General features: G+C 43.8%; 1 long non-coding RNA gene across 1 annotated transcript; it reads left to right on the top strand.

The window, feature by feature from the left end:
• The first annotated feature begins 7,089 nt into the window (after positions 1–7,089).
• On the top strand, positions 7,090–10,639 carry LOC309365520. Its single transcript, XR_014166225.1, has 2 exons — positions 7,090–7,292; positions 10,031–10,639. It is a non-coding gene; the product is annotated as an uncharacterized lncRNA (long non-coding RNA).
• Positions 10,640–10,873: the final 234 nt, after the last annotated feature.

Here is a 10,873-nt window from a genome sequence, read left to right on the forward strand (position 1 = left end):
TACATTTCTGGGTGCAAATTGCCCCCAAAGGTGTGTTATTTCTGCTGAGTTCAGCATCCCAATTAAGTTACTAGTCATTCTCATTCACACACCCCCATCCCCACTCAAACTTTGACCTTGTCAAAAGGGGAATAAACACACCTTCTGTGGTTCCCCTTAAGCTACCATATTAATTTTTGCTCAAGCACTTATCAAGAGATACTCGGGATCTCATTATGTTGTATTCTCCCTTCTGCAACCCCAGCATCATCCACATTTTTTCCCACACAAAAACGTTGTGGGCAGAGTTAAAACTTTCTGGCCATGCACGATTCTCCTCTTTCTGAGATAGAGAGAAAATGAGGAAAAAGAGATCCCAGTATTTAGAAGAGGGGAAAACCAAGGACTGCAGTGTGATTTTGAGAGCAGATGATATGAAATATTGTGACATTAGGAAGTTCTTTTTTCAAAAGACTATGAATAAGACAGAATGGGTACATCAATAGTCTAGCTCCTTTAACTGTTTCCTCCAGTGTACTGTTTTATTCAGAAGTCCCACTCAGTTGAGTGTTTGCTCCCAAGTAAGCGTGCCTAGGGACGCGGGTGGTGCTGTGGGTTAAACCACAGAGCCTAGAGCTTGCCAATCAGGTGGTTGGCAGTTCGAATCCCCATGACGGGGTGAGCTCCTGTTGCTTGGTCCCTGCTCCTGCCAACCTAGCATTTCGAAAGCATGAAGTGCAAATAGATAAATAGGTACCACTCCGGCGGAAAGGTAAACAGCGTTTCCGTGCGCTGCTCTGGTTTGCCAGAAGCAGCTTGGAAGCATGACCTGGAAGCTGTACACCACCTCTCTTGGCCAGTAAAGCGAGATGAGCACTGCAACCCCAGAGTCATCTGTGACTGGACCTAATGGTCAGGGGTCCCTTTACCTTTACCTTTAAGCATGCCTAGGACTAAAACCTTACAGCATGGGTAGATAAACTATGGCACCTCAGATGTTGTTCTATGACAGCTTCCATCATCCCTGACCACTGGCCCTGCTGATAAGTGTTGCAGGCCAACAACATCTGGAGAGCCCCAAGTTGGGTATACCTGGCCAACCTAATAAGGTGAGACAGTACACCCATTGGATTGTATTCAAAGGAAGTGCTCAGGAGAACATTTCATCAGCACAAGGGTTTCTTCCCATCTCCTCTTCTCCCACCCCCACCCCCCACCCCGCCATTATGTGTATCCTCAAGACACAACATAAGTACTACTCAGCATGGTGGGTGAAGAATTCAGTTTGTTTCATTCTTTAAGCTAACTAAATTGCACTTCCCAGAACAGAGGGAGAACTGAAACACAGCTTGGAAGCATGACCTGGAAGCTGTACACTGGGTTACAGTGTACTGTACACAGTATTCAAAATACTTGGCTGCCTGAATTTTGCAGTACAGTTCTTCAAATCGAAACATATACATATGTACATAAAAGTGCATATGTTTGTAGAAATAACATATAAAGTTGCTCGCCCAAATGTGTGCACTAGGAAAAACTGAAAAATGTGTGGGTTAAAATAGATGAGCACAAAAACTTGCATGTTAGGAAGACATGTACGTCTCAATGTGCGTGGGGGGTGTATTAGGAGAAATGTGCACTGCTGGATTTTTCTAAAGTTGTTTTCTTATTAAATAAAAAGCAAACTGATGCAGAAGTGTGGTGACCTGATTTGAAGATTGGAAAAACAAGAAACAGAGGGGAAACTTGGTACTGATAGATTCGTCGCTCTCTGCCTGCAACTGAGGCTTCCTCCACGTTTGGTAGGCAGCTTCCCAGGCAGACTGACAGACAGGCTGCTTCCCAGGAGGAGAGGATTTGGCTTCCAGAATGCGACATGTGCAGAGATCGCCACCAGGATTAACAGCGTTGCTTTACAGGACTATAGTTTTTCTTATTATTATTATTATTTAAAGCAACAACAACAGAGCTCTCATGGGTAGCCACAGAAGATAGCACTTAGAAAACTAAAATGTTTCAAATCCCCCAATTCAGGTGCTGTTTCTGCTATGGCTTTTAAAGGCAGAGAATATATGGGACCTGCGTGCGGGAGACACACATTTGTGTTACCTAAATTAAATTTGACAGCGCTGCCGCAGCTGAACATTCAAGGGGGAGGCTAGATTGGAAACTTCATGTCAGGAGGCACTTGCTCGTATCGAGTGAGTCTCCCTATTAATTAATTAATTTCATTTATGACTTGCTTCCCATGAGGCATCCTGAAGCAATTTACAGTATAATTAAAAATATGTAAAAACAATTAAAACAGTTGCATATGTAATGCATATGTAAACACAGTTTCTCTCATGATCTTCCCAGTGCTATTTTTCCCCAGAAAAAGAGGAGCTGACTATGAATGCCTCCCTTGTTCTCTTATAATGGCAATGGCACGCACCTGAGTTCCAGTGAGTTCTGGCTGAAAAAAAGTCGTGTTTGTATCTCTCTCTCTCTCTCTCTCTCTCTCTCTCTCACACACACACACACACACACACACACACACACACAGAGAGAGAGACACTTTAAAACAACAACAGCACATACATAAAATTCATCTAATACAAAGGTATCCCATGGTGACCCTAATGCCCATCTCACAGAACTGGTTCAGGAGGACATTCTGGGCAATGCTGTGCAGTCATCAAGATCAGTGGCGAAGCTGCATGTTCCGGCACTGGGGGCGGAGAGCAGGCGAGGGCATGTTTGGCAGGCATCCTGGGGGCATGGCATGCTGCCCGTGGGGGTGTGGCGTGCGTCCTGGGGGCGTGGCCAGTGATCAAGATGTACTATGGCTAGGAGATCGTATGTTGCCTCTTTGGGGGGGGATATCTGCTAACTGCCCATACCATGCTCTACAGGGCCGATTTTGGTTTGAGGAGCCCCTAAGCTACTGAAGGTATATGTCCAGCTGTCCTTTGGATTTATGGATCTAATAGTAAAGGGCGGGGCCCATTATTTATATCATAGCAGCCTACACAACACAAAACACTTGTGTTACAAATAAAACACCCTATGTAGGTTTTATTTTATTTGTTTTTTATCTTATATTTTGGAAATGTACATCCAGTTTTTTTCCCTTTACATTTTTTTGGGGGGCCCAAGAGAGTGTGGCCCTAAGCTATAGCTTGTTTAGCTTATACATAAATCTGGTACTGTGTTGTAGCAGTTTGGAGGGGGAGGAGTGGGGAAACAGAATGATGTGCAAATGGGAGCTACTCATAAAGCCAGAATGCAGATGGAGCGAAAATTTAGAGAGGTTGGGACGTTGAGTCATCAGTCATAAGGCCCAATGGCTCAAGCTGTTCTCACTATGGTCAAGAATTAAGGTCAGTTCAGATGTTTCCTGCGCTCTGATGGTATTCTTGTGGTGAAGGATAGTCAGTACCAGACACCCTTTGACTCCAGCATGCATTCCACAAAGGATTTTTTTTTGGGGGGGGGGGAGAAGACACTTCTGTTTGAGCCTTTGAGTCTTGAAAGATATATTTTTAGGACCCACCCTGTTATTGTGACAGTAATTTGCCTGAAACTGCATTTAATATTACTCCAAATAATGCACCTCCAAGATAAGATAAACAAGCAGACAAAAAAATCCTCGCAAAATTTTCTCTGAAAATCTCAGAGATCGCTTTTCAATATTTTATTTTTAATTTCTATAACCTGCTCTGGAACCGTATGGCAAAGGATGAGTAAGAAGTCAAATTAATAATAATGATTTTTAAATTATAGAACATGGTAGGTCCCTCCCCTACCTCATAAAAATCCAAGCTTTTCTTTGCAAGGAGGAAGTTTCTATTCACTGTGCCCCACCACGGTTAAAATGACAATTCATGGAGTTGGCTGGAGCCCATTTTTCTATCACCTGCTCATTTCCAATGTACTTTAAAATTATTTCAGACTCAGTGGGGGGAAAATGGCATTAGCAACTTTGTGAAGTACAGCAAGGTTAAACTCAGCTCCTTGAATAACCGGCATAAAATGAAAATGAGACTTCAATAAAAAAAAACTCAAGAGTGAGAAAAGGGTAGATAAATACATAGTAGAGAAATGAAACATTAAAATTAAATGCCTATCATGGGTGGGTGAACCTCAATACAGGCAAAGTGTTTCAGATGGGAAGTCTTTTATCTGATGGGGAATTGGTTGATGAGAATATTAATGCAGTATCCCACAGTCCATTAGGAAAGCGCATGTCTGACGACTGGAGGTTACTATCGTAATGTGACCCTTTGGAGAACGATCATCAAAATATGTATTTGCCGGTGTGCATAATTAATCACTGGTTCCCCCCTCCACCCCCTCTTATGTCTCCCATTTAAACTTAGTGGTAATGTTTTAAAGCCGTCTGTGCAGAGTGTGGGAAAGCAGCGTTGATGCAAAACAGATTCAAGGTTATCGCCATGATCTGGAGGTGCTGGGCTTCCAGTTGCATCTCACACAAGCGGTTCTGAGAGCCAGTGTGGTGTAGTGGTTAAGAGCGGTGGACTCATAATCTGGGGAACCGGGTTCGCGTCTCCGCTCCTCCACATGCAGCTGCTGGGTGACCTTGGGCCAGTCACACTTCTGTGAAGTCTCTTAGCCCCACTCACCTCACAGAGTGTTTGTTGTGGGGGAGGACGGGAAAGGAGAATGTTAGCCGCTTTGAGACTCCTTAAAGGGAGTGAAAGGCGGGATATCAAATCCAAACTCTTCTTCTCTTCTTCTGAAACGCTGCTTTGTCAGCTCATCCAGATTCAAAGAGCAGGCTGTGGATTTGGCCCAGGAATTGTTGAAGGAGCAAGAGCAGGCAGCAAACCTCTAGATTTCAGCCTCCACTCACAGCGCCTCCCAACATTTCTGATAGCCTTGTTTCTTTTCCTGTATTGAAATGAAGGCACGGTTGTCTCTTGCCTTCAATAAGGTTGGCCTTTAGAGCACGTGAGGCTAATAATAATTTCCTGCCCTCAGAGGAATGCACGCTTTTGTTTCCTTGTGAGTCATTAGCCTTCTTCAGGCAATTAGGGTAAAGCGAACATATTGGGGGGGGCAGGTGGAATCGGAGCACTAGACAGAAGGGGAAAGCATGTTTTGCCACTAACCACCTGACCTCCTGCCTGCTACATTGCTGCTGCTTACCAGGAGATTGAAGAAGAGGGGTGAGGTGGTGGGGAGGTTGGTGCAATGCAAACGCATTGTCAGGCATGCCAGATTTGGTGTGTTTGCACCACACTGGTCTCACCACTGCCTTGCTCTCTATTTCCCAATAAGAAGAACTGAGACAACAGACCAGACGCCACGTGAACAGTGGCACCCCACCCCTCCATCTGCTAATAGCACTAGTATACCTAAAGGAGGTATACCCCTCCATCTGCACTAGTATACCTAAAGGAGCGTCTCCACCCCCATCGTTCTTCCCGGACGCTGAGATCCAGTGCCAAGGGCCTTCTGGCAGTTCCCTCGTTGCGAGAAGCAAAGCTACAGGGAACCAGGCAGAGGGCCTTCTCGGTAGTGGCACCCACCCTGTGGAACGCCCTCCCATCAGATGTCACAGAGATAAACAACTGGGTACCTGACATTTAGAAGACATCTGAAGGCAGCCCTGTTCAGGGAAGTTTTTAATGTGTGACATTTTAATGTATTTTTAATCTTTGTTGGAAGCCGCCCAGAGTGGCTGGGGAAACCCAGCGAGATGAGCAGGGTACAAATAATAAGTTGTTGTTGTTGTTGTTGTTGTTGTTGTTATTCTGCTTCTCCTCCAACACTGTTCCCACCACCTTCCAACTCATGGAAGATGAATGCCTGAAGCGGGAAGCAGGCCTGATTTTCCAGGGTTCTAAAGTATGTTGGGAGCCTCCCTTGTGGAGGTAATAGTGACAAAGGGGTTGGCAGAGCTACTATGCTTATCCCTACTGCCTGCCTCTCACATATTTACCGTATATACTCGAGTATAAGCCAACCTGAACATAAGCCAAGGCACATAATTTTACCACAAAAAACTGGGAAAACTTATTGACTCGAGAAAAAGCCTAGGGTGGGAAATGCCGACAGCGGCAGAGGAGGAAGGAGCAGCCCGAAAGGGCTGCTTACGGGCTGCTCGTTCTTCCTCCTCTGCTGACAACAGCCTCTGCCGGTCGCAAGGGCAGGCACAGGAGCCACGTTTGGCAGAGTGGCGGCGGTGACAGCAAATAGTAAGTGGGACCCTCACTCGAGTATAAGCAGAGGGTGGCTTTTTCAGCAAAAGAAATGTGCTGAAAAAGTTGGCTTATACATGAGTATATACGGTACTTCACTCTCACTGTAATGTCTGAAGAGGGATATTGTTCCCAGTGGATGTGCCTCCTGGTTGGAAGGAAGCAAGGCCAAGCACAACGACTCATCCAATAGCACCCTGCATGAGGGATACATCTATGCACATAGTTTTGAAATTGCCAATGCATTGGCTCTATTATGGATAGTCAGCCTTTTGACATTAGGTGCAGGTATTTTGTTCCATAGAAAATGACATTTTGACAAGGTGGAATTTTTCAAATCACTCGGAGTTATGGCATGTCAAGTGGCATGTGATAAAAGTCCCTAAGTTTACATGGCTATTAAAAGCACAAGAGGATGAACGTTGAAAGTTTGGCCATATTAGAAATTTACGGAAATTCCTGTCCAGTAAAGTACAGTAAAGTGTTGTTGTTGTTGTTGTTTAGTCGTTTAGTCGTGTCTGACTCTTCGTGACCCCATGGACCAGAGCACGCCAGGCACTCCTGTCCTCCACATGTTTGTAGCTTCGAGAACACTGTCCAACCATCTCGTCCTCTGTCATCCTCTTCTCCTTGTGCCCTCCATCTTTCCCAGCATAAGGGTCTTTTCCAGGGAGTCTTCTCTTCTCATGAGGTGGCCAAAGTATTGGAGCCTCAGCTTCAGGATCTGTCCTTCCAGTGAGCACTCAGGGCTGATTTCCTTAAGAATGGATACGTTTGATCTTCTTGCAGTCCATGGGACTCTCAAGAGTCTCCTCCAGCACTCTCCTCTTTCACCCTCATTAAAAGGTTCTTTAATTCCTCCTCACTTTCTGCCTGCAATTGTGTAGGGCTCAGCAAATGCAACACTACAGGACATACCTTTCTGAAATGAGGGGGGGGATTTAGAAGTCACCACAACCTGCTACAGCTAGAAAGCCTTCTCCCTCACAGGGCCAACTGCCACCAACTGCTCTTTGGAAAGGAGAATATGAAAGCACATAGGAAAGTTACCACAACCTGGTCCACATTGATCCCCACATTGGATATCCAGCACCCATGAAGTCTATGGTGAGTCTATGGTGAGAGAAGGCGGGCAGATTTCTATTCTATTTCTATTCCTTTCATGCAGTGATGGTCACCATCTGAGTCAGTGTCTGCAGCAGGCATATCTAAAAGGGCTTCCTATTTCCTTCAAACAAGCAAGCCTTGGAAACCAGCTTAATTTAGGGATGGGCCCTAGTGGGAACCATGTTGGGACTGGTTTGTTACAGGATGAGACTACAGACCATTCCATCTTGAATCCATATAGTTTTTAAAGGCAGATAGGTATTTTGCTTTCAATATCTACACAGATCTACACTTTTTGACATAAATGGGGCCCTCAAACAGGAAAAAACGTAGTCCCACACTTTACTACTGACTGGTGGGTGATGCAAAATGGCTACATCTAAGCTTCGTTAACCAACATTTGTCCCCCAAACCGTAGATTCCACAACCTCTTTTCAACTTTGTTCCAGGCCATGCTAAATGAAAGGATTATAATCTCTGACACCCTCAAATCCATTTTTTAAAAAATGATAATAAAATAAAAGCATGCAACCTCTTTCTGTACCTTTTTTTAAAAAAAGAATAGAATGTTGCATAAACAATGGACCTTGTGGTAAAGGAAGAGTAAATATAATGTAATGTAAAGTAAAGTAAAAATTCTTAGCACTGCAGTAGTCCTAAGGAATGCGTTTTATTGCATAATAGCTCTGTCATATAAAGAAGGCTCAGAAGCAGAGTCATGAAAGAGTAGCTGAAGTGACCTTTTCTTTAAGCTACGCAATAAAGTGTGAACCGTCAGCACAGTACATGGGCATTTAGCTACATGTCTCATTAACTTAAACAGAGACCTCACCTCTTATCTCCAAATATCACACTTTAAAAAGAATTCAAATTCAAATCAGAAGGCCTTGGGCGTTGTTGTTTTGTCCTAAAATGACATGAAATGAAAGATCTGTGAAAGAAGAATTTTTTTGGGGGGGGGGGGTTAAGCCCCACAGTGGGTTGGGCTGGGGTGAATTATTATTTACAGTTTCACAGTGGAAAAAGTGCAACCGGGGGGGGGGGGAGGTGTTTGGAAATACTCGTTATTCTGGACCGCAAGGTGAAGAAACAGTACCTAGATACTTGAAGAATAATCAAAAGGCTTGTCTCATTAGCTTTTGTGGGAGAAGCTAGGAGAAAAACAGAACGGAAAGTATGAGCAATATTACTCTCTCGTATCCCACGGAGACATTTTTATGTTTCACTATAATTTAAAAGATACGTGGACATCTAAGCATTCAATATAAAGTATTCATGAGTGATCAAACAATACAGATTTTGGCTGCTCACATATTTTATTCAAATTATTCCGAGAGTCTCCAAAGGAGAAAATTCAGAATTATAGTTGGACTAGGGAGGATGGAGGGAGGGAAGAAGAGTCAATTACAGCTTCTCAATCTGCGTTAACTTTCAACGACTTCTTTTATTTCTGCCTTTACATATTATACATACATTACCAGAACATGATTGTATATAGAAAATGTTTATGATTGCCAAAATCGTTTATAGCTTTTCTTACAGAATCACCATTTTTATTTGAAAAAGAAACTCTTTCTCCCCTCTTGTTTGCAATGTCTTAACTTTACGCCTACAATTTTCTGCAGCTGAATTTTGTATGATTAGACTCAGACCTGAATCAAACATTCCACCATTAGTGTAATAGTTTCAGAGAAAGCAAAGGTGTGTTGGTTGCTTTGTTTGTTTGTTTGTTTGTTTGATTGTTTGATTGTTTACCTCCCAGCTTTTTCTCCAAGGAGTTTGAAGTAGCATACATGGTTCTCCCCCTACTCGTTTAATCCCTACAACAACCTTGTGCATTGTTGGGAGAAAAACATGGCGGCTCCCTTGGCCAGTCCGGGAATGCTGCTGAGTGAGAGATGCTCTCAAAGACATGGCTGCCAAACTGCTTAGAAGAACAGCTCCACTGTGGCAACAAAAAGTTAAAGTGAATAAAGAAAAAGGGAAAACTGATGTCTCATGGGATGCTGTTTGTTGACATGGCTGCTGCATGGTTTAAGTGAATTTTTACTAGTAACATCACCGAATGCCTAATTCTCTGGGTTGGAAAACAATTTTGTCCAACTCATAATGCTCTCTGATATTTCGCTGATTGAACATCATTGCATGTACTTTTGCAGGTTTTTCTTTTTCTTTTTAAGAACAGTCTTTAATTTAACTGCACGTATTTATTGCAAAAGAAGTTATTCTGCATTTGTCCTTCTTCCCTCCACCCTGCAAACTTGGCTTTGATTGCCAAGGTCCTAATTGTTCATTCTATTGCTCTTCCTTCAAAATGCCTCCTTCACATCAAACGCGGTATCACATATTTCCATCCCTGGGCAGATAACATCCAGGCTAAATTGCTTGTCCTCAGGGAGAGTTTTGTTCATAGCACTCCACAGGGGGCAATGGAGAAAGTCTTGTGCTCATTAGCAAGGTACTAAAGCTTTTGATGTAAGGAGGATATTAAGCTTAAGAACCACAAAAGGTCTGTGCTTCCCAGAGAAGGAACATGCTAGGATTGGTCGTGCCCAAGTTTCTATATTCTAACTAAATAAAAAATACAGGGAGCGGGGAGGGAAATCACTGGAATTGTAACAGGATTGTCAGATAGATTTTTATATTAAAAGGAATGTTCCACTGCATTGGGGGGGGGGGTGCTCTGTGAAATCCTCTCTGCATTTCCCCCAAACACAATTTCATGCTGCTATCCTGAGGCCTGAAACCAGCACAGAAGCCTGCTTTCCAGTTTGGACTAACCAAGATCTGCTTGCTAATATTGTGTCAAATTGTGACTTCTTTGACATAAGTACCGGTAAGTAAAGCATGTGTTGGGGTTCTGCTCATCAGGTAGCATAAGCACAGGATTCCCTTGTAGACGACCTCAGCGCCTGGAGACAGGCAGTCAAGTTGTGTATGCATAGCAGTGACTAGAGAAGAAATGACCACTGGGAGGAGTGCAAAGAAAAGAAACGCCATGGTGCATCTGCAGCACCACATCTGCAGCCTTCATCTGTTGGGAAACTGTACGTGCAGCTACTCACACAGAGTCAATTAAGGTTTGGCAGACAGCCAAAAGGCAATCTGAAGGAGTAAGTCTGCCTGGTGATAACAGAGACATGGAGACAACTCCCTGATTGGTCAAGCTCTCTCAAGGGACTGATAATTAATGGCCTACCAACTGGAATGTGTTAGTCCGTGAGTTCAGTGTTCAGAGTTCTGTGTGTCAGTGTAGGAGTTGTGAGTCGTGTCAGAGAGAGCTAGCTAAAGATCTGTGTTCTGTTCCTGTAAATAGTCCACTGTATATAATAAACACCTAACTACAAGTTCCTGGTTCCTGCTTCGTGTATCCTGTCTGCAGCCAAGTTGCCAATTGCTTCCGTGGATTCTGCATGTACTCTGCTAGGTCTGGCTAAGGTCCTGCAACTAGTTGGAAAGTTGCGAAACACCAAATAGGTTTTACCAATATCATTTGCCCCAGCTGCAACAAACCATGTCTCTCCCACAACGGTCTCTAGAGCCACAGTAGGCACTGCAACTGTCCAACAGCTTGACCTCAC

Source organism: Podarcis melisellensis (genome assembly GCF_964234715.1).
Source record: "Podarcis melisellensis genome assembly, chromosome: 2".
Taxonomy (NCBI): Eukaryota; Metazoa; Chordata; class Lepidosauria; order Squamata; family Lacertidae; genus Podarcis; species Podarcis melisellensis.